The sequence below is a fragment of the Ochotona curzoniae genome, unplaced genomic scaffold (genome assembly GCF_017591425.1).
Source record: "Ochotona curzoniae isolate NIBS_2020 unplaced genomic scaffold, NIBS_Ocur_1.0 contig_291, whole genome shotgun sequence".
NCBI lineage: Eukaryota > Metazoa > Chordata > Mammalia > Lagomorpha > Ochotonidae > Ochotona > Ochotona curzoniae.
In genome coordinates, this window is record NW_024465649.1 from 2,978,227 (window position 1) to 3,002,897 (window position 24,671).

At 44.0% G+C, this 24,671-nt stretch overlaps 1 protein-coding gene and 1 pseudogene across 1 annotated transcript in view; both read right to left on the minus strand.

Moving 5' to 3' along the window:
* The window catches only part of CACHD1 (cache domain containing 1), a 205,522-nt gene that overhangs the window by 95,766 nt on the left and 85,085 nt on the right, over positions 1–24,671 (minus strand). The gene's annotated exons all lie outside the window — the stretch shown is intronic.
* LOC121155340 lies at positions 637–2,789 on the minus strand (annotated as a pseudogene).

The window sequence follows — 24,671 nt, forward strand, 5'->3', positions numbered from 1 at the left end:
AATGCCTCAGCTACAATTTGTTAGGTTTTTGTTGTTAGAGGTCACTGTAATAAAACACACGAAAACCATCTAAATTTAGACCACTGGAGATTTTGTCCCTCCAGGGGACATTTGGCCAAGCTTGGGAATAATTTTAGTCCTCACAGCTTGAAAGGAACTGCTACCAAGTACACTGCTAGAGGACACTGCTAAGCATCCCAAGTGCATAGGACAGCTCTGCAGAACCAAGAACTGTCCAGCCTCACGTGTGAATAGCATCTCCAATAACGCAGTTTAACCGAGAGAAATGAAACATAACTACCTCATTTGAAATTCAGCCAAAAAGCTCCCACTTTGTTCTAATGTAATTTTCCACTCATCTAAATGGTATCCAGTAGAGGGGAAAAAAAAAAACCTTAAAAAACTCAACATTTATAAACTTTTATTCTTTGCTTTTTATTGTCCTCAATTAATATAAAAGAGGCCCATAATATATGCTAGTGGTTTATTATTCTTTTTTTTTCCCCCATAGTGGGTGCAGCGTTTATTCCATCAGGAGTAATCAAATCTATGTACAGCCTAAAAACAGTAGAAAAGGGCAATAAAAAGGCCCGTGGGCCGGCATGGGGGAGGGCAGGGCTGCAGGTGGCATACCTGGCGCCCAGGGAGAGGGCCCTGGCCACTGTCTGGGCAACAGGAAGGACCAGGCCAAAGGAGTGAGGCTGAGTGTGGGGCAGGGAAGGCACTGCCGACCACCTGAGCCCGTCCACTCATCCCCCAGGGCAGGCCGAAGACCCCAAGACCTTGTCATGTGGCTAGCCTGGCCTGGCTTCAGCTAGCAAATCCAAACCTTCACGGTGCTGTCCATGGCTCCTGAGAAGAGCCAGCCCTGGGACACAGCCAGCGCTGTCACGCTGTCCTGGTGGTGCAGCAGGGTCTGTGTGCAGATCATGTTGTCCATACTTCAGACCCTCAGGGATCAGTAGTAGGATGCGCTGAACACTTTGGTCTGGTCCAGCATAGAGATGACTGCCAGGGCATATACTGTGCCTATGTGGCCTGTCAGGGTCCACAGCTGCTCCTTGGACTCAATGTCCCGCACACGGATGAGGCAGTGCCACACACGATGTGGTGATTCGTCACCGCGATTGAGTAGACACTTCCGCCAGACGTCTGTAGCATGTGGATACAGTTGAGGGTCCGGATGTCCCAGATCTTGATCGTCTGGTAGGAGCCGCTGTAGCTCTGAGTGGCCACCAGAGCCCGTACCCAGTGGTTGAGGCCCGTGAGCTCCTTCTTCAGCTTCAGCTCAGTGCCCACGACATCCCAGACCTTGATGGCCTTCAGAGAGCCGCTAAGGAGCATGTTGTGGGCTAAGGAGCATGTTGTGGGAGGAGTCCAGCGTGCACACGGGGCTGTTGTGGGCCCGGATGTTCACCTTCTGCAGGTTCTGGATGTCCCACACAATGATGGTGCAGTCTGCTAAGCCACTGTAGAATTTGTATCCCTGGATGCAGAGTGCCAGTACAATGCCATCTTGGCCCTCCAGTGTCTTCTGGCACTTGTAGGTGGTACATGTGTCCCACATCTTGATGGTCTTGTCAGAGGAGCTGCTGAAGAGCAGGTCTCCCATCCAGTAGTCATAGAAACACCAGACTGGACCCTGGTCGTCCACGAAGGTCTTGCACTTGAAACTTTGCCGAGGGCCTTAAGATCCCAGGATGCCCATGTTCAGCCGTGCACTGATGTGGGACAGCTCGTCGTTCAGCAGGGATGTGTCCCTTTGGAACTCCATGAGATCCTCACTGAGCTTACTCAGATTCTCATCCCACACGTCGAACTTGAGTTCCAGGCTCTTCTCCAGCTAGTTGACTCCTTCGGAGAGGTTGCCCAGCATGGAGTGCAGGAAGCTGATCCCCTGCTCCTTCTGGGCCAATGCCACGTGCATCTTGTTCTGCTGCCGGAACTCTCGAAGTGGCAAGTCTCCAGGTGCGTATCATATGTGTTCTGGTTCCTGATGAATGTGCACCCGTACTTGGAGTGAAGACACTTGATGTGCTCGCACTCTTTGAGGTGTGCCTCCAGATTCATGGTGAGGAACAGGGCGCAGCCAGTGTTGTTGGGGCACTGCATGGGTCTGTAGTCACAACTGCTCTCATGCTCCTTCCGGGCACTGAGCTTGATGGTGAAGGGGCACCCACGGGATCCACTTCGAATACCGGGGGCTTCCTGGCGCCCATCACCTGGCAGCCGTGCCTGCAGTGGATGAAGAGCTCCCTGAGCTGCTTGGCCACCGCAATGTTGTTCACCACCACCGTCAGCTTGGCGTGGTCCAGGGGCACTTCTCTGACTTCAAAGCTCATCTTCTACAGAATGTATGCACACACGCGGTGATCACAGGGTCCTTGAAGACGTTGCAATGGAGCTGGCAGCACAGCTTCACCGAGGGCTGCTCAGCGAACACCAGTGGCTCCAGCTCCTCCTCCTCGGCCAGTGAGAAGGTCGAGTGCAGGGACATGCTGGGCTCGGAGTGCACGGGGCTGACGGAGATGGCGGGGCGTGCTGATGGAAGGCATGCATGCTATCCTTCTCATCCCGCGGCAAGTCGGCCAGGGTGCTGGAGGAGGAGGGCGACCTGCGGTGCTGTTTGTAAGTGGCAGTTCTGTCAGCTTTCGTGACGGTGGTGACGGCTTTGAAAAAGCAGGCCCAAATGTGGTTTCCATTCTGGTCCCAGCAGCAGCATCAGGGGAGGGCAGGTCGGCAGGCCTCCCGGAGAAGCGGCTGTAGTGGGCGTTCTTGTCCGAGCTCATGCTCTAGGGAGACATCTAGGGTCTGCGGATGGCAGCCCCCACCCGCAGCTGCAGGTTCAGCCCTCTTGCTCCATCATGCCCCTTCCACCGACGGCAGGGAAAGGGACAGGACGCGCAAGCCGGAAGCACTCAGCCCCGGTGGCTGTCGGGATTTGTAGTTCCTTGACTCTCGGAGCGCAGGTTTTTTATTCTTTCCTTTGTTTTTTTAAAAAAGACTTATTTATTTTATTACAAAGTCAGATATACAGAGAGGAGGAGAGACAGAGAGGAAGATCTTCTGTCTGATTATTCACTCCCCAAGTGAGTGCAACGGCCGATGTTTTGCCGATCCGAAGCCAGGATTCAGGAACTTCTTCCGGGTCTCCCACGCGGGTGCAGGGTCAAGGCTTTGGGCCGTCCTCGACTGCTTTCCTAGGCCACAGGCGGGGAGCTGGATGGGAAGTGGAGCTACCGGGATTAGAACAAGCGCCCATATGGGATCCTGGCGCGTTCAAGGTGAGGACTTTAGCTGCTAGGCCACTGCGCCGGCCCCGGTTTTTTTATTCTTTAAAGACTTATTCATTTATTTTGGAAGGCAGTTAAAGTCAGAGAGAGAATCTTTAACCTGTGAGTTAATTCCCCAAACGACCAGTGGCTAGACTGGGCCAGGCCAAAAGCCAGGAGGAACCTGAAACTTTACCAGGTTTCCCACGTGGGTGGCAGCAGCCCACATACTTGGGTCACCTTATGTTGCCTTCCAAAATATATCTGCAGGTTGCTGGATAGGAAGTGGAGTGGCTAGAACTAGAACTAGTACTTCAACATGGAATCCTGGTGTCAGTGACCGGAGTCACTACACTAGTCTTGCTAATGAGATTTTAAATGCAGTCCAAACAACAGGTACAGGACTACTGCTCATGATCAGTAGACACACTGACACATTTTTGGAACAACAGTGTGCACTGATCAAACAATTCTCCTTCCTTACACTTTGAATTCAAGGAAGAGTTGTAAAAATAACAGGTTCAGCTTAAAAAATCTGATGTATAGTGTAACTGTGCCCTGCATGCTCTTACGACATACATTGCACTTTGATGCCATCATCTGTTTGATATTTGATTCCCCTCCAGCCAGCATGCTCTGTGAAGGCAGTTTTTATTACACATACGCTCTGTTTAGTCCCATGCCTTTCTGTTTCTAGCACCATGCCTTGCACTGGGAGTGCATACACACACAATCTAATGCACAAAAGTAAACAGAATCACTTTTGAGAGTCATCTACCTTCTATTTTGATCTAATGACCTCGTTAACCTTTTCAACAAAGCTCAGGCTTGCTTTGAAAATAAATAATATATATTTCTGGAAGCTGCCTTAAGTTCTCTCAGGGTTCTGACCTCTGGTAATATAAATACTAAAATTCCACCAACAACAGTCAGTGGAGTGGTCCATGACTTGGGAACAAATATTCTGCTATGACAGCACAGGTTCAGGACAAAGTATATTTGAAAGAATCTAAGTTCCAAATGATGCTTCCACAAACTTATTAAAAATGAAAATGAGTGGCTGGTGCTGTGGCACAGTGGATCAGGCTCATATGGATTTAGCCCCAGCTGTTCCATTATTGGTTTGCCTCCCTGCTGATGAACCTGAGAAAGCAATAGATGAGACCCAAGTCCCTGGGCCCCTGCCAGCCATGTGGGAAACCTGGATGAAGTTCCTGACTTTGACATGGTCAGCTTTGGTTACTGTGGGGATTGAATCAGTGGATGGAAGATCTGTCTCTCCTCTCTCTTATCTATATCTTTCAAATAAATAAATGAAAAACATATTTAAAAAGTGAGGAGTACCCAAGGATTGTTATCTATGCATTAGAGAATTCTTTTTCTTTTTTTTTTAAATTACATTGCGTTATGTGACACAGTTATAGGCACTGGGATTCCCCCTACCCCTCCCTCAACCCTCCCCCCATGGCGGATTCCTCCACCTTGCTGCATTATGCATCAGAGAATTCTAACGAAAGTAGAATTCTATCTACTTATATTATCTAGCCAACAATTTCAATTCACTGCCTGTTTATGCATAGGCTGTGAGTTAGCCCAAAATGATTCATGTATTTAAAGATTTATTTTTATTATTTTTTCATTGGAAAGGCGGATATACAGAGAGGAGAGACAGAGAGGAAGATCTTCCGTCCAATGATTCACTCCCCAAGTGAGCGCAATGGGCCGATACTATGCCGATCCGAAGCCAGGAGCCTCTTCCGGGTCTCCCACGTGGGTGCAGGGTCCAAAAGCTTTGGGCTGTCCTCGACTGCTTTCCCAGGCCACAGGCAGGGAGCTGGAAGGGAAGCGGGGCTGCCGGGATTAGAACCGGCGCCCATATGGGATCCCGGGCGTGCAAGGCGAGGACTTTAACCACTTGCGCCACCGCGCCGGGCCCGATTCATGTATTTAGAAAAATGTTTAAGAAATAGCTGCACATTCTTCACCCTGCTACATTCCCTCAATCCTGTTGGAGTCTGACTGGGCCTATGATTGCTTCTAACAAAGTTTAGAATAGTAAGATTATTTGACTTTTGAGGCTAGGTCAACAACGATCACTGCAGTTTTCCACGTGCCTCTCTTAGTAGCTCCCAACTCCTGAGCTGTAACAAGGCCAAGACACACGAGAGGCCACATGGTAAGTGTTTGGTTGACAGACCTGGCAAAGCATGTCTTCAAGATATCCCAGTACAAGATCCAGGCAGGAGTCAAGAAGCTTCCAGATAATGCCAGTTCATGGAGTCTTCCCTGATTCTCAGCGATCACAGTGCAGAGAAAAGCCACTCCTGCTGGGCCTGATCCAAATTCCTGCCTCATAACATCCACGAGCCTCAAGATGTCAGTTTCTGCACTGAGCTTTGGGTGGTTTGTTATGCAGCTGCAGATAACTGGAACGTCCAGGGGAGGCTGGACTCCATCCTCGGATAAGCATACTGAAGCTAAGCTAAACAAAACTGCTCAAATCTAGGCTCTGCCTCTAATCACCAAAAATACAAGACTGTACCCTGTCATCTATCAATTTGTTGCAGAGATTTCAATGTTCATCCAAAGATTTTTTAATAGCTACTATAGAAGTATCCACTATGTAGTAAGCACAGGGCAACTTATGGTGTAAATATTCTAATTTATGCTAATATTCTAGTTGTATTAATATAAACATTATTTGCTTCATTTATTTGAAAGGCGGGGAGGGGGAGGTATAGGAAGAAGGCAAGAGAGACAGAGAGAAGTAATTTCCTGTATGTTGGTTCACACCCTAAATGCTCACAACAGCTGTAGCTAGGCCAGGACTAAGCCAGGAACCTGGAATTCAATCTGGGTCTCCCATGGGGGAGGAGGGCAGGGACTTCAGTACCTGAGCACTGCTGCCTCTCAGGATCTCCATTAGCAAGAAGCTGGAATTTGATGTCTAGATGGCACTCCAGAGATATGAATGTACCAAGTGATGCTTCAACAGCAGAGCCAAGCACTTGTCCTTTTCAATTTATATTAATGGGGTCAAGTGATAAACACAGACTCACAAAGGACTGTGTTGCCTATAGGAATTGCATGTTAACTGCAATGGTACCTCAAACAAACCAAAAAGAAGCTACAAAATTTAAAAACTTGAAAAAAAAATACAGCAAATCAGAGGTTACAGACCTGTGAACACCTTTAGATAAGACAGAGAGCACTGGACTGCCGTGGAACTGACTGTTGCTTGGAGTGGTGGGGACTGGCTAACGGGAGAGGGGCCCTGAGACAGGTGGGAGAGAACGTCCGCCTTTGGTTCCCTGGTTTAGGGTCAGCTGCAGCCTGCAGTATCAGCAGGGAGAGCAGCTTGCATGTATTAATAATCAGGCACCCGGGGCCTTTGACAAAACGCCTGCGATGCACGCTCTCTCCACTTCTGAATCAGAGATTCCCCAAACTTTCACACAGTGGTGCCTTATCTTGCCTCAAAACAACAACAACCACCACCAAAATGTGCACAGGAATTCTGTGAAAGTCATTGTTCTCTCACACGCACTTATCAAGCCAGCTGATCCTTTAAAGAATCCCATAATATATGCCATCACTTTATAAAAGTGGACACTGAAAGTTACAGAACTTGCCCAAGGTAATGATGCCAGGAAATTCAAATGTCCAAGTCTAACTTCAGAGCCAAAGCTTCCAAGCAAGATGTCTTTGTCTCAGTGTTATACATAGATGACTTCCTGCCCCCGCCCCCCCCACCTTCTATTCAAATCCACTTTAACAAATGCTGTGAAATTTCTGACAGCATACTCTAAGCCATGTACAATCTTATTACATTGTAATGAGAATTAGATTTCTAAAGAATAGCGTGATTTCACTTAAAATTCTTTGTACTTTCTATGAAAATCCAATATTCTGATAGAACTTTAGAACTGCTGAATTCCACCAGCAGGATGAAAGAGAGACGAGGCCAAATTCAAGGCAAGGGGTCATCACTCCTCATCACAAAGCCTTGCTAAAATTCCTGACTCCCATCACAGAAGTTATACCAAAACAATTAAACTGTCCAATGACTCAAGTACAGCCTGTTTCCAGCCTGGAGACAGAACAGAGTGGATGTACTGTCCTTTTTCTTCAGGAAACGCATGTCAGAATTTGGTGTTTTCCACCTTAATGAACCTGTCATCACAGGAGGATAAGAGGATACAAGTGGAATTCCTGTTTTCCAAGTGAAGAAACTGAAGATACAGAGCCTGAAGATCTCCTTACTCCCAGAGGGGGTGCTCACTGTGGAAACCTCGCCTTGCACTCCTTCTTGGGGCCCTCTCAAAGCAATCTGAGAGCACATGAGCCAAACCTAAGGGTTCAGGCCAGCTGAACATAAGCTCTCTAAGTGCAGAGAGCCCACAGAGATTCAATCCTATGTGGATGAGTTAAATCCAAGCGGCCTGGTTAACCCAGGTGGTACCTTCCAGAAGGGCAGGCACCATGGGTCTGTGTCCCACCATGATCCCTGCAGATAACAGAAAAAGGCCATCCTCAACCAACTGCTACAGGTGGACCCACAGTCCTCTCTCAGTATAATTAAACACATTTTTCTTTCCACAGCTCAGCTTTCACCTGCTACCCCTCTTCATCCTTCCCTCTTTGTCCCCTAAGGGGTTCCTGAATGCTGATGAGACAAAGGGACAAAAACCATCTTATCATCTTTTGGGTCAATTCTTGGGCTAGCCAACATCCCAGCCATGGGTCAAATGATCAGTAGGTAATGTGTGGTCCCCATGGGAACGGAGTCTAATTTTTCATCGTCTCCAGTGACAACGTTTCATCACAACATCAAGGAATCTCTTACTGAATTTCCTTTCCCTTAATTTTCCCATAGATGTTTCTGTCATTTGCATACTTCCCCAGAGTCCCCTTTCATAAAGCTCTTTTTACCTTAGCTTCTGACTTCTGAAGGTTGGGACTGGGGTGGGTACACGGATGGAAAAAGGTAAAAGAAAACAAAAATGCAAAGGCACAGTACACATTTTATTTATGTCTGCTTCCCAAAAGGAAGGCCCTGACAGAGTTTTAATGTTAGGAAAAGCTTTCCTTAAAATACATAACAATGAGGCTGACAGGCACAGACAGGGAATGTACCCTAGAGGACAGAAGATTCACAGACAAAATTCCTACTGAATGTAGAAGAGTTTAACATTTGACATTCAAAAACCTTTGTGCCACAAGAAGAATTGAATAGCTGATCGTCCTTTCCTTCAACTGCAGCCTTACTACTCCAGAGTAAACCTTCCATTCTGTTTTCTAGCAAGTTGCAGGTTTTAAGTTCTTAAATGTACATGACACAGAAGTAATTCCAAGTCTGTGCCAAACACAGATATCAAGGACCTCTGAACAACATCACACCATTGCATTCTAGAGTTCTTCAAGCAGAAAACATCCTCACTGTTTCATGCTACACACTACCTATAGAAGATTCCCTAAGTCCTTGCTAATGGGAGTAGTGAAAGCCACAGTATTCAAAATATAGAATTCTCCCACTTACTGGCTAGAAATTTGGGGAAGTTTCTTCGCTTACGTGTCTTTATGAGTAACAGGATTAATAGTCCTAAAAGGGCATATGGCAATGTTCAAGTGTAACAGCAAACATACAAAGCTCAGAAAAAGCATAAAAGATGATTCTTGCCAATATAGCCCAATGTCTGGACTGAAAAGTGCATGTGGTGGTGAGTGGGAATTGCTGTGTGGTCTGAATTTTACAGCAGTAAAACTATAAGGCAGAAGGATTACCTGAACAAAACCTAAGCATTTTACTCATTGAATTTCTCATAGCCAATGCTACATGGGAAATCTGGTACAAGGCAGCAGAAGAGCGTTTTAAGATTAACAGCAAAATGGCACAAAAGGCTTACTTACGCTTTGCAGTCAAATAAATTTGACTTAAATCCAATGCCTTCATTTATCAGCTAAAGGAGATAAGGCAAATTGTTTCTCCAAGTGTATTCACCTCTACAGCAAGAACAGTAATTCTGCTTTGAGAGGTTGTTCAGAATGAAGTAGGCTAAGGTTTGTATTTATCAGAGTGTCTAACATATTGTAAATGGAGGTGGCTACTGTTTCACACTTATTATCTACTATTGTAGCTACTTTGGGAAATGTGACATTTGGCTCAGGTACTAAAGATGAAGAACCCAAAGAATACACTTTGTACTTGCGAGAAGGAAGGGCAGGTAGACTCCATGTAACCAGATGTATGTGTTCACACTGGGCTGTGACCTTACTCGAGTGTCAGTGACATGTCTAAAGCACTGTCCTGAAGGAGGGGTAAACTACAGCTCTGGAAGCTTTAGATTCTTCCAGAATCCTCATTCATTCATTCCAGACAGGCAGACATATACACTGGAATTCTCATCCATGAATTCAAATGGAGAGAGAAAGCAGAGAGACACAGACAACATGGGTGGCCCAACCGGTAACTCATTAACCAGGAATAAAGCCTGTTCCTGGGACCCCTTTTCTAAAACTTAAAGATCTCATAATGAGTTTATTCATGTGTTAGGTTCTAACTTTTTGGGTATATTTTTATATATGTCACTTATGTCGTATGACAATCTTGAGAATTGAGCAAAACAGGTATATCCTGTCCTGTTTTATTACCAAGGCTGAGTGAATCGCCCAAGCTCAAGCTGTATCAGGACAGGAAAGAAAAAGACCATTTCTGCTAAACCCTAGCTCAATTCTCTCAGTTATAAGCTCATCCAAATTGCAGAAAAACAAATATTCCCAATGCAAGTTCTGTTCATTCTTCTAGCTCCTGCTTGCTCTTCCAGTTCCAGCCCAATTCCAGCATTTCTGAAGTCTTCTCAAGTTCTTTTCCAGGATGCCCTAGGGCTAACCATTTATTCCACTTGTATCCTGCTCCACATCATTGATGTCTCCTCATGCCCAGAAACCAGTAAAAGAAAAACAAATTCTAATTGTGCTGGGCATTGTGTAAAGTGTGACTCTGATTCCCTTTAATCCTCACAACAGTCCTTGGCAATCACTATTGGATGGTTAGAAAGCAATACCTGCTCCAATCACTATGCTAATAAACAGCTTCATTAGAACGTACACATGCCTTGGAACATGACACTGCTATCACAGAGAGGAGCCTGACAGGTGTTAAGTACCCTGTGCATTTGCCTTCACACAGTACACTTTTACTTTGCCATATTGACAAACTCTGCGTCCCAGTCTGGAATAGAGAAGATTAACCCATGAATATTATCCAGAGTCTGAAGTTCCTTATCTTACCCACCAACAGGTAATATTAGCCACTTCAGAACAACTTGTTGACCTAGTCAATACCAGCTGCTATCAAAATGCCATAGTCTGGTACTTTTAAACACAAATTCTTATTTCTCACAGTTCTGTACGTGAGAACAACATGCCAGCAAATAGGATGGTCTGGTATTGGTCCCTTTCCCAGCTTGCAGATGGCTATCTTCTTGTATACTCATGCGTCAGAGATATTCACTGTCTCTTCCTCTCCCAAGATAGGGTACTGTGGTGTCTCTGCCACCTCTTATGAAAGCACTAATGTCATCCTGGTGGGTTATATCACCACGACTTCATTTCAATCCTATTACTTCCCTAAATTCCCACATCGCCAGCTGTTCACTGCACAAATGTAACACCCCAAGCTAGAGCCAAGCAATTTGGAACACAAGGAATCCACCTACTTGAGCCATCACTGCTGCCTCTCAAGGTCTGCCCTGGGAGGAAACTGGAGCTGGGGCATTCAACCCATGCACACCAATATGGGATGAAGTTATATTAACTGGCATCTTAACCATTAGGTTAAATGGTTTCCCATTTAACCATTTCCCAGAGATGAGACCTTGTAGCAACTGGTTGGGTCAGGGGAGCCATGAATGGATCAGTGCCTTTAGCCATGGAGTTAAAGGCTCAAAGTAGTGGGTTCAAAGTAGGATTTTAGTTCAGCATCTGTTACAAGTGTGCCTTCAGCCATAGTACATCCCAGCATGATGCTAGTGTGCCACAATCTTGGACTTCCAAGCCCCCACTGTTTATAAATTACTCAGTCCGTGGTATGATCACAGCAATGGAAAGATAAGACAGCCACAATCACAATATGGTTTCTTATCACTACGTGTGTGGGCTTCATGGAACTACCCAGCACAGAAGAGCCTGGGCATGACAGAAAACAATATAGGATAAGATGCAGAGGGGGAATAAGGCCAGTTGGAGTTTCCAGCAGCCCATAAAGCTTCAGGGTTGTCCAACAGAACGGTGGAAATGGCTCATCCAACAGAGAAGTAGGACAGCCGCTGACAGACAATCTGCAGGTGGATCAGGAAGATTTATGGACAAGGCTGTCTGGACTGTAGAGTCACATACTCAGATCCTGTGAGAGGTGGGGCCCCTGTGCTGGGCTGGGAGGAGCACAATGGAAAAAACAGAAGGCAAGTGTTGACACGCCAGAGGACCGGGAGGAGGCTGAGCCCAGGGACGCAGGGAGGGAGGCAATGGCTTTCTCCTTTTAAGCAAAACCCAGGTTTGCTTTAGAGGTTATTATGGGGTTTGGCCTGGGGAGCAGTTTGTGTTGGATATTCTTGGAGAGTTGTGGTAACACACACCCCAGCCTCCTAAAAGCCAAGGTTATCAACTCAAGGGCTCAATGAGCTCTTGCCCTGCTTTTCACCCCACTCTACCCTTAACAACCAGATCACAACAAAGGAAACAATGGGAAGGGTAGGCTTCAGCCCACTTCTCACTTCACTCTGTAATAGGAGACCCTGGGCGCCTTTAAATCTGAGATTCCTTTAAATCTACAAGCAAGTGCTCAGGCCTTGGAAGTTTATAGCTTGCTCCTCCATAAGGAAAAAAGAAATTCAACCTCATCTTGACCTTAGAAATAAAGGAGAAGCTGAGAACTAAGGGGAGGAGAGTAGGAGCCACAGCACAAAGAAGAATTCCCAACATTCTACCTCCCAACATTTGAGGTAAGTTTGTGCAGGATCTTAAGCATGGAGGAAAAGCGAAGAAACATTATGAGTTTGTGAGCTTAGAACTCTCTGGTGGCCTATGAAAGACATTCAACCGTAGAAAAGAAGGCAAATCCAGTTTATTATTATTATTTTTTTTTTACAATGTAAGGCTCTTATTTAAAGTAGGAATATCTGTGCATAACTTAAAAATTACCTGAGTGTTATTACAGACACATAGGATAGGAAGAAGTGTCTGAAATATTTTCTCTAGCCCAAATCATCTTTCCCATACTGAACACAAACCTGCACTGCAACCTGGCCCAGCACCTGGGGAACTCAGCAGAAAGTTTGCTGTGGAAATCAAGGATGGAACTTGATCAATCCTCCAGCTAGAAGCGAACTGACCACAGCATTTGTTGCTTTGCAAACTTATTGATCAACCACTTGCCGGTAAGTGCCAATTAATTCAGCAATGGAAAGATGATATGGGCAAGGACACAAACATCTGCTTTTATGAATGCTGCTTGCCTCACACCAGCCGAGCATATATTAAACCCAATTGCTAGGAAGATAATCTGGAAACATGCTGACCTTTCCCAAAACTTGGGGGGGGGAAAAATCATGATTCCAGCTGACCTTTTAATAACATTCACTTGGCTCTCCTTTCCAATGGAATATAACATTGTACCACTTCAGAACATCATTTTTTAAAAGGGATTTATTTGAAAGCCAAAGTTAGAGTAAGCGTGAAAGCGACAGAAAGAGATAAAAAGATCTTTGATCTGTTGGATCACTTCCCAAATGGCCACAATGGCTGCAACTGGGCCAGTCCACAGCCAGGAGCCAGGATTAACACAAAAGGCTCAAGGGCACAAACACTGTGACCATCCTGTGGTGTTCCCCCTCCCCAACAACCCCCACCCCCGGCATATTAGCAAGAAGCTGGATTACAAGTGGAACAGCCAGGACCTAAGCTGGTGTCCAGAAGGGATGCTTGTGTCGAAGGCAGTGGCCTTTAACCACTGTGCTACAGACATGCCAGGACATCCACTGATACACAGTTGTAACAGGAGAAGAGCTCAATTTCAGTATGTGTAGGCTTCTCCATGCTAAAAAGATAAAGGAGTTCAAGACAATCTAATATACATGGTTTCCATATCTAAAACAAATTTCCAAAAGAGAGCTTCCTTTTAAGAATAAGCAGAAAAACATCTCATGAATTGGCGAGTACTTGATTTCTTTAGCTGTTGAAATGGCCTTGAATATTCTTACTACTTGAGCCTTGAAAGCTAGGATAACTAAAAGACAGCTAAGAGACAAGGACATCCTGCCCTGCCCCCTAGACTCTACTTTTTTTTTTTTTTAAGATTTATCTATTTTTATTGGAAAGGCAGATTTATAGAGAGAAGAGACAAAGATTTTCCATTTGCTGGCTCATCACTCCATAAATGACCATAATGGACAACCAGAGCTGAGCCCATTCAAATCCCAGAGATTGGAATCAGGAGTGAGGTGTCTCCTAGGGGTCTCCCATACAAATGCAGGGTCTCAAGCCCTTAAGCCATCCTCTACTGCGTTCCCAGGCCACAAGCAGGGAACTGGATGGGAAGTGGAGCAGCCAGCATACGACCCTGCACCCAAAGGGAATCCCGGACTTGTACGGGAGGATTTAGCCATTGAGCCATCACACCGGGTCCAAGTTCCCACCTTTGAACAAGGGAGCTAGCACAGAATGTCCTTGTGGTGTCCAATAAAGAAATGCCCAACTGGTCTTTCAGACATGTGACAGAGGCAAAGCAGACACAGGTAATTTTATAATGTAGGCAGATAGGTGCTGACTCAGAGGTTCAAGTTGGTGTTTTTAATCCATTTATCTTGGTAGCAAATTTTTAAAAAGCTAATGCCATCATTCCCACAGACAGCTTAGATGAGGTGTGAATGCTGGATGCTGGCAGGAAATGCACTGCCTGCTCTGAAGACTTGTTAGAAACAACAACCAAAAGAAATGTTTCCCATGTGGGTTCCAAACCAGAGGAATGAGGATATTTGCCTGAAATACAACAATTTTATTATATCCTTCTCTGAACTATTCTGTGTGTTCCCTTGCCAAGCTGTATCGAGTATCAGTCTCCAACTCACACAGTTGGATTTAAAAAGGTCTTCTCATCCATTATCTGATGACAGGGCAGATTGCAAACACAAGAACCAGTCGTGTCTGTTCCCTATAGGCTGTCAGCTTCTAGAGCATCTTCTGCAGATTGCTGCTAGAGCAGGCCAGACCTGAGTGTCAGCACACATGACAGTGAGCCTTCCCGAAGACTCTGAGGAAGAACCCAAACATGCTTCTCAGCAGATAAAAGAACTAAATGCTGCTTAAGGAACACTCAGTGCGCACGCCCGTGATCAGCGCCTTCAGACATCATCTCCATCTGGCCAGTCTTCTGATACCAAAAGAGAGCTGTGGTGCCTGGTGGCCTTCCACTAGTGCCCGCATCAAACTCTAGCTCTTCGGCCCAGAACATTCAGCCATTTCAAGATCTCCTGATATCAGCAGTAACTGATTCTCTTCACTTTAAGAACAAAGTATTTCTTGGTTTTCAAAGGACTAAAGGTCCCTAGTCCTAAGCGGCTGGCTCATCAGGGTTACCAAGACCTTAGCTGAGTTTTGGCTCATGCTTTCTACCAGCAGGATACTTTATTTTCTGGTAGGAGCAGCATGGTGACTGGAAAATGGAGTCAGGGGCAGGTGATGAGGAGGGTGGTTTGGAGAGATCTCGGGCGCCAGCTTCTCACCAGCATTTCCAAATACTACCCAGCATTGAGAATAGACTTCGCTGTTCCTATTTAGAGTGTGAATGCTGATTTTTCAGTGAAGCCTTGACGGCCTTTAGCCTGAGGATGTAGACTCCATCTAGTGCCTTCTAGTTAAACAAAGCTTTGAGCGTGGGGTACAAAGCTCAGGTCTGCCAAGTCAACTTCACTGCAAAAAGGCAAATGCACACATATGGATGGCTGTCGTGTGCAAAGCTGCAGCTGCACCAAGGGCAAGGAGAGATGCAATGAGGGGGCGAGGCATGGGGAATGTACATGTCTTCCCCCGGCCCTGCCCCTCTCTGTTGTGTTCCAGTTGGCCAGCCTGCAGTGGGGCTCCTCTGGACTGCTGGCCATCAGCGGTTTGCTTGTTCCCTGATACAGTACAAACACCAAGTGTGAAATCAAAAGAAGGAGGAACCTCACCATGAGAAGTTACAAGTATTTTTTTTCCCCCCAAAACAGCATCATGATCAGCACCAAAAACTACGTGTAACTGGAATTTTTAAGTCTTAAATAACACTGTGTGTGGCAGTGTTGGTGGCGATGCACAGAATATGTTTTCTACAGCTGGGATATATGTGAACACACAAATACAAAAATAAACACGACATCTGCAAGTATCAGAATGCACGCAGTGCTGGAGAAGCAATGAGCTTTGTATCAAATGTGGGAGTATACAGGGCTAGCATGTGCGTGCGGGTGCTAAGCAGGATTATCTCAGCTTATCTCAACACCAGGCGCATACATTGGCTAAAGTACAAAATGTAGCCCTGAAGTCAGCTCGCTGGTCTATATTTAGTACAGGAATGTAAGCTTTCATGCATGCGAACACATGTATTTTAACATCCATATACAAGGGTAAGGAATGGAGGCTACATGCCTATTTCCCTTAAAACACATGCAAGATCGCAAATTGTACTTTAAATTTGACAGGCAAGAGGAAGTTTCCTCCCTCCTTGCCTATCCAGTTCTTTGCTTAGCAAGGCAGCTGGGCAGTACTCCTGATTACTATAAAGGCTCACATCAGGAGACCAATCCGGCAGAGCTGGGAGGTATGCAAGGCCTGCTTACATCCGCCAGGGAAATCATTCCCCACCCAGAATGCTGTACTGTTGTCCACTCCTGTGGCTTGTGTCAGACAGGAAGCCCTCTCAGTTCAACTTCACCCTACCTGTAGCCCAGCAGCTGCAGTTTTTCATTTGCTCTGCTAGCTAAAGGTCCTTATTTCGGGGGTACTTACTGAAGAGCGAGACAAGACCCCAACAGCCCAATAGAAATTCCACACTGACGCAAATTATAACCAAATGTCTCGAGGTTATGTTAATCATGGAATAATGATGAATTGTGAGGAAAGACAAAGAAGCCATCAAGGACTTCGTTTATTTTTATATCTTGTTTATGTTCGTTCCTGCAGGATGATCCATTAGTAATCTAACGCGCTTCCTCAACGACTGCAGTTATGTTTGTGATTTATGAGAGTTAAAAGGCTTGTCACTAACAGTGCACAAGGCATCCTCCACTCACGTCTTACCCCCGTCAGGCGGGCATTTAAACGCCATCTTTTCTGCACTTAAGTAGCTCCATTTTCATCATAGCACTTACTGTGTTTAGGCATTATTTCCCTTACATCAGTTGATGTGTAAAACTCTCAGAAGATAAAACACCTTGCTTTACAGAAAATCAAAAACAGAATTTGCAAGGGGGAGAAGAATGAAAGGCTACATAGCATGTGGTTTTAGAAAACGGGTTTCAGGAGCCAGGCCACTTTGGCAAAAATCCTAGTCGTGTCACCTGATCTGAGCATGATTTTGGAAAATTCCTTAATGTCTTGCAGTCTCAGTTTCTTCAACTCCAAAACAGGAAGCAGGGTTATATTTATAACACAGAGTTGTTAAAAATGGACTGAGATAAGTGACACGAAGTACTGTTTGTTAAATGAGCACAAACTATCAAGTCAAATAATCTTTTCTAAAATGCAGCCTATGTGTATATGTACTCATTTTTGTACTCAATTGCCATTTATTAAGACTAGAAAATATACCTAACTTGAACCTACCTGAAGATTGTGCCATCCCAGAGGAGATGCACATCCTCTGTACATCCCTCGCCCACTTTCCTGGTACAATCGAGAAAGATTTTCCAAAGAGCACATTCTGTCTTTACCTTCGAGAGATTATTAGCAAGACCTATTAAATGTACGAACAAATACCTCCTGTGATCCTGTCCTTGGAATAAGCTCTTTGTTTCTCTTTCTGCACTGCCGAGTATGTAATAAGTCCTCAACAAATGCTGGCCTATCACAACGTGATCCACAATATCCACAAAGCAGGCAGTGAGTGACTCGCCTGCAGCCCGGAAGTCTATCTCGTTAAAGAAGGAAGCAGTCGTGTTTTAGAGGCGCCAATAAACCCAACAAACTTTCTCCCTGCAACTGAAATGTTTAATATTTTCCTACCAATCCCAAGTTTTAAGGAATGTCCCCGATCATTTTTTCTTTTCTGTGTTTTTCAAAAAGGGCCTTATTATATGTATTGCTGAGAAGTGGAGCTATCAACCCTTCCAAGAAGGAAGCATCCCATGACATGGATGAACACAGGTGAAAAAGTTCTTGTTTCCAGTGACTCTTGTCACGTCTGCTTGAACAACTAAAGTCCAGTTTATTCAACTTTCAAAAAAGGTAGCAGAATCAGACATCTCTAACAATTTCTTATCAATTTAAGCACAACCATGAAGTATGATCTGCAAATAGCTAAAACAAAAGAAAAATAAAGCCCACCACATACTAAACCCCAATATATCCAAGAAGGAAGTGGGAACCTGGTCCATTATTTTTAGTAAGCTTTTGTAGTCCCACCTGCACTTACAGGGAATAAAACTTGGGAGACATGGTTTTGTAGGAGAGCTTTCAACTTGAGCATACCTGAATTCAAAATTAGGTTGGTTAACCTCCTACTAGGCTGACCTTAGTTAAATACCTTTGTGCCTAATTTTCTTTGTCCATAAACCTTGTTGAGGTGTTTTTGAGGATTATTAACTCATGGAGCAAATGTATACTAAGTACCCATCTGCTATGCTGCAACAATTTTAGAAGTGCTGCAGGCACATGAAAGAATAACACAAATATTGCTGTTCTCATGGTGCTTCTAAACTATCTGGGATAAAGACAAAATTTAAAAATATATACATATGTAAGTCCTGAGTTATAATCTCTTAAGGAGACCAAGCAAAGAATGGGGTTAGAGGAGAAATATCATTAGCAAAATGCATACAGGGGTATGCAGGACAGGGCTTAGGGGGAGGTGGCATTCTAAGGCCCCAGTGATATAAGGATATAAACCATGTGATAACTTGAGAAAAGATGTCATCACAGTGCTGAGTGATAAATCTGTTTAATAAATGATGCTGATTATCACAGTCAGTATGGCATCAATAATGGGAACATGAGACTGAGATTAAAGATCCTGTTTCTGCTATACAGCACTTTTATGAGGCCCATATCTATGGCTAATCATTGTTCCTCTGTTACAGCTCATTCATACAGAAAAGGGGGTAACATGCCTGCCCTACTTACAATGTCCTTACTAGGATAAAATGAGAACATGCACATGTCAATGCAGAAAGAAATCGACAAAAATGACACAAATGTTACAAGTGTCACATCCGTTACACTCTCTTTTTCTGGTCTGGAAATAGAACTTCTAAATCATGTCTTTTCCAAAGGGTTGAGGTGATTAAAGCGTGGTCCTAGGGTAGTGCAATTGAAAGATGGTGGGTCCTGTAAGAGGTGGAACCCAAAGGGACGCCCTTGGGTGCTGGGGAACATTCTTGAATGGTAGTTCACCTGTGATCTCAGGAGTTTGGTTATAAAACTTTCACATTTGATCCCACACAAGCACACCTGACTCCCTGGGTAACAATCAGGTCCTTCCTCACACATACCCTCACCAGAATTGAGCTGATGGCAGAATTCCATGCTCTGGGACTAATACACCTGTGAGTTAAAAATACCTCTTTCTTCATAAGCAGTCCGTGTCAGGTCATTCTAGCAAAGAAAAGTAATTAATACACTATCTTTCTAAAATTATAGATGACCACAAGGGACAAGCAGCCTAGGAAGACTCTCTAAGATAAAAATTTACTTTTTTGCTGGAGTCAGACCCAGCACAGCAACTGCTGAGCCAGACCTGGAATGATTTCTATTTGTGGAAACCTAAACACAAGCCAGGTAAACTGGCTGGGATGCTAGCCTGGCAGAACAGCCATCTGTTTTTCTCTGATCCTTGGCTGAGTCATTATACATTCCCCATCTGGGTAACTTGAATGCCTCTCAATCTTTCTTCCTACAGATTTAGTGGCATTCATTCACTCATGCAACAAACATTTCATGAATACTTACAATAAACATAGAGCCAAGTGTGGATCTGGGTAAGTGGGTGAATGAAACCAGGACCCAGCCTGAACAAATCTCCGAGGACAGATGGGCGAAAGGTTGGGAGCAAAAAGAGAATGGAATCCATCCAGCCCAGCTCCAGGATTCCTCCAGCCTGGACACGTTTGAGTCTTGAACACACTTGACTACGTAACTGTAAACAAAATGAGAGCCTGCAGGCTACTACCATGCCAGATTGCACTTGGCAGGGCAACTCCTAAACAAACCAAAATTCTAGAAACATGACTATTGAAACCAAAAAGTATAACCAGCTATTTCCCCACAAATATTTATTAAATGCCTATCTAGTCATAGGTGCTGCAAGCCAGAATTCAATGACAAGGATTCCTAGCCTTCACCACTTCTGCGCCTTTTATCTCTAACCACTGTCCTTTCTCCATTTCATTGAAACAACCAGCCTCTCCTAGAGTGGGGAGTCTCAGACAAGCAGCAGTAACATAAATGAAAAGCTAATATAGGTAACATATCCAGTTTCATGACTCTCAGTCTGCTTCTATTCAAAGCTTGCACCAGCTCTTTCAGAGTCTTTTTGTGACCATTTTTTCCTAAAAATTCTCCTTCTGGGCACAGCTTTGTGGTATGGTGCGTGAAGCCACCACTAGTGGCACTAGCATCCCATGTGGGCTCCAGTTGGATTCCTAACCTCTCCACTTCCACTCCAGCTCCCTGTTCACAGCCTGGGAAAAGCAGCAAAAGACGGCCCACATACTGGGCCCCTGTACTCACACAGGAGGCTTGGAAGCAGTTCCTGCTTACTGGCTTTAGTTGGCTAAGCCCTGGTTGCTTTGTCGCTGAGAAGAGTGTATCAGTAGAGGAAATATCTCTCTTCCTAATTCTTTCAAATAAATAAATCCGGGGTAGGGAAGAAGAAATTTTCCTTTTAACATTACAAATTTCCATTCTAAGCCATACCAAAGAGGAACAAATACAGGAAGTCAGAAAGGCAGTCTTCTTACTAGTGTATCCTTACATTACCACTGTTAACAGATTTTGTATGCTGGAAGTAGGACACCAAATACTGAAGATCTGCCCTATGCCAACCGCATAATCTATGGAACAACCCGGCAAGACAGACTATTATTTCTATTGTAGAGATGAACGGACTTAACACTGTCAGATTAACCCTCCTGTGAAATATCATATGGCCAGCAAATGACAGATTCATATCTGGAACTTAAGTTTTTGAACTCCAAAGTTGAGGTTGTTACTTTTGCATCGTGGGCTAGTCTGAGACAGCACTATCCAAAGAAGTTCCTGACCTTTCTGGCCTTGTCCCATGGCCTCTGAGATCTTCCAGGCCTTCATTTCTAAAACACAGTATCAGTCAGTACTAATGATTTACATTTTACAACACAAAATTCCACCTCTAGGGTTGAATCTCAATTTCTAATCTTTTCAAAGATTAAAGGCTATCTTGGATGCCCTATGCATTGACTTGCTACAGAAAATGCTGCTTCTCCTATGATTAAAAGAATATAATTGTTTTTCAAGGTCTATATCTGGATCTACACTTTGCTCTTCAGCAGATTCTAATTCATTGTTTTGGATTCTTCAACAGGAAAGGCTTGAGTTTGGACTATTAACACCCACAAAATATTATTTATTTAGAAAACTCAATGTTTGTCTTGTACAGTGTACCGAAAATGATAACTGCTAAAAATGAAACATTAAAGCTTAAGCCTTTCAAAAAATATTATCAAACAATTCCCTCCAAAAGGTTAAGAGAAACTCCTACCAGTTTATTCTGAATGGCAGTACTTTAATTCTTGAAGTCTATGGGAGGAGGTCTACTCAAGAATGTGTTCATGGGATTTTCATTTTTCTGAGGCTAATGCCATAGATCCTTGGGCAATCAAACTATATACATTGAACTGATTAAATATTTAAAAATACACTGTTGAGCCCTACATGGTAGCCCAGTGGCTAAAGTCCTCACCTTGCACATGCTGGGATCCCATATGAGTACCGTTTCTACTCCCAATAGCCCCGCTTTCATCCAGCTCCCTGCTAGTGGTCTGGGAAAGCAGTTGAGGACAGCCCAAAGCCTTGGGACCCTGCATCCATGTGAGAGAACCAGAAGAAGCTCCTGGCTGCTGGGTTCAGATTGGCTCAGCTCCAGCCATTGTGGCTGCTTGGGGAGTGAATCAATGGACAAAAGATTCTGTCTCACCACCTCTCTGTATATTTAACTTTCCAATAAAAATAAAATAAATATTTAAATAAATCTCCAAAGGTTAGCTTGAAATAGTCATAAAAGCAAAAAGCATTGAGAGTTTTGCAGTAAGTCAAGAATCACAAAATGTTTTTATTAGTGTTAATTACTTTGCTCCCCTAACTACAAGATAGTAACAACAGGTTAGATTTCCTGCCAAGGTGTAAAGTATGCACAAGTCGGATCCAACTCTCAGTAGGATTTGATTAGTGAAGTAGAGGGTGACGGTGGGCAAGAACCCAACGAGCACTATGAACTGAAGAGAGACATAATCTAAAGAAAGCTCATGTCAGGATGTCAGATTGTTTAAACTATACAAAAAAAAAAAAAATAAGGTGGTGGTTGTATTTTACTTAAAGACTATGAGCTCAAATGAAGAGTTAGTAATCTTCTTTGAATAAGTTACCTGTGTTTTGTCTAATCAAATAAATCCTATAAGCAATTTTACTTACCTTTAGAATTGTTAAATCGTTAGTGGCATGAATGACAAACAAACAAATCACAGTCAGGGGCAATGTGACAAGGTGAAACAGGGAATCTGGGAAGTAAACCAGCCCCAAATCCTGCTTTCAGCCCAGGAATGTGGATGCCACCTGAGATCTTGAGCTTTTACTTTGGCAAGAGCCAACTCGCGACAGGAGGAACAGGAATAGGTGCTCAGGCATGTGCCAAGAAGGGAAAGAGGCAGGGTGACCCCATCAGATAGTAAAACCCATTATATGTCTGCAATTGCCAGGATACCATAGCACTGGCAGGATGATAGATAAAACAATGGAAAGAAATTTGCACGTGCAGGGAAACTCAACTAACGACAAAAAATATGCTGTAATCAAATGAAGAGAGGAAGGATTGTTCAATACATACTGATACAACATTTGCAAATACAAATGGGAAAAATAGCAAAATCGGCTATCTATTTCACATCCAATCTCCAAATCAAGTCCAGGCAGGTAAAAGGCACACATAAGAGATGGAATTTAGAAGCTAACACTTTCATGCCTTTGGGAATACAAAGAAAGTGAGGGGCTGGCATTGTGGCACCGTGTACTAGGCTGCTGCCTACAATGGACATGCAGTAAAAGTACTGGTCCAACTCTAGGCTCCTTTACTTCTGACCCAAGATCCCTGATAATGCAACCAGAACAATACCAGAAGATGGCCTATCTGAGTACCTACACTCATGTGGTTGACCCTGATGGAGTTTCCAACTCCTGGCTTTGGCTTGGCCCAGCCCCAGCTATTCTGGCCATTTGGAGAGTGAACCAGTTGATGAAGAGCTCTCTTGCCAGCCCCTTTCTCTCTCAAATCGCTTCTAAAAGCAAAATAAATGTATCTTCTAAAAATTGTAAGAGAATACAAAAAGGAAAGATCTGAAAAGATGACTTAAAGCAAACTAATTCCTTTTTTAAAAAAAAGTTTTATTTATTTTTATTGCAAAGTTAGATATACAGAAAGGAGGAAGGCAAAAAGGGGACATCTTCCATCCATTGATTCACTTCCCAAGTGGCTGCAATTACAGGAGCCAAGTTAATCCAAAGCTAGGAGTCATGAGCCTCTTTCAGGTCTCCCACATGGGCTCCCACACGGGCGCAAGGCTTTAGGCCATCCTTGATTGCTTTCCCATGCCATAAGCAGGGAACTGGATGGGAAGCGCGGCCATTGGGATTAGAACTGGTGCCCACATGGAATCCCGGCACATGCAAAAATGAGCAAACATATTTATGATGCATAAATCTGTGATTCAATCTAATGTAGTGCATAATAGCCACAGGTGGCTATTTGAACAAAAACTGAATAAAATTTAATTACTTAGTAGCTCTAGTTTGTTCATCACAAGCAGCAAGTGGCTGCTCTCTCAGCACCAATAAGAAATATTTTCATCATCACTGAAAATTATCTTGGGATACAATTTATCTATACACAATTTTTCAATATCCAAATAACAAAAAATGGCCCAGAGGCTGACTCTGGCAGAGTGGTTAAAGCTGCCATCCGGTAATGTTAACATTTCATATGGGCAGCAGTTCAAGGCCTGGCTGCTCTACTTATCAGTTAGCTCCTTACTAATGGCCTGGGAAAAGCAAAACAAATAGACCACAACAAAAAAGATAATTTCCTTTTAATGCAGACACTTGGAGGCAATAATGCTGCTGAAATAACTGGACCCCTGCTACCAAAATGTCAGCCTCAGCTCAGTCCCAACCATTGTGGGAGTACACTCAATGGCAGGTGGGCCTGATGCAATGGCTCAGCAGCTAAATTCTCATCTTGCATCCACCAGGATCCCATATGGTCACTGGTCTGTCTCCCAGCTGCTCCATTTCCCATCCAGCTCCTGATTGTAGCCTGGGAAAGAAGTGCAGGATGGCCCAAAGCCTTGGGACCCTGCACCCGTGTGGGAGACCCAGAAGAAGCTCCTGGCTTCAAATCAACTCAGTTCTTTCATTACAGTCACTTGGGAGGTGAACCAACAGACAGATCTGTCTCTCCTTTTGCTCTGTAAATCTGCCTTTCCAATTAAAGAAAAATAAAATGTAACAAAACAAAAAACTAGAGGGCAAGAACTTTCTCCCAATAAAGCTTAAATTTAACTTAGAGATAAACGTTATCTATAAAACTATATTATCTGTCTGCTTACAGATATAAATTAAAACAAAACAGCAAGTGAATGTCTAACAAAACATTGGAATAAGGTTGTTTCTGGGAATAAGATAATCTCTGGGAGCAAGTGCCATCACTTTAGCTAGGCAGTTAGTTGTGATGCTCATTTCCATATGCTTCTTTTATTTTACATACGTATTTTATGTTGTTACATATGTCACAAGTATCACAATCTTCAGAAAAATCCCTTTAATGACTTCCTAGATGGTTAGACTCTTGGTAAGTGCATAAAAGACCTGTAGGTGGTTGAAATCAAATGAAGAAGATATAAGAAA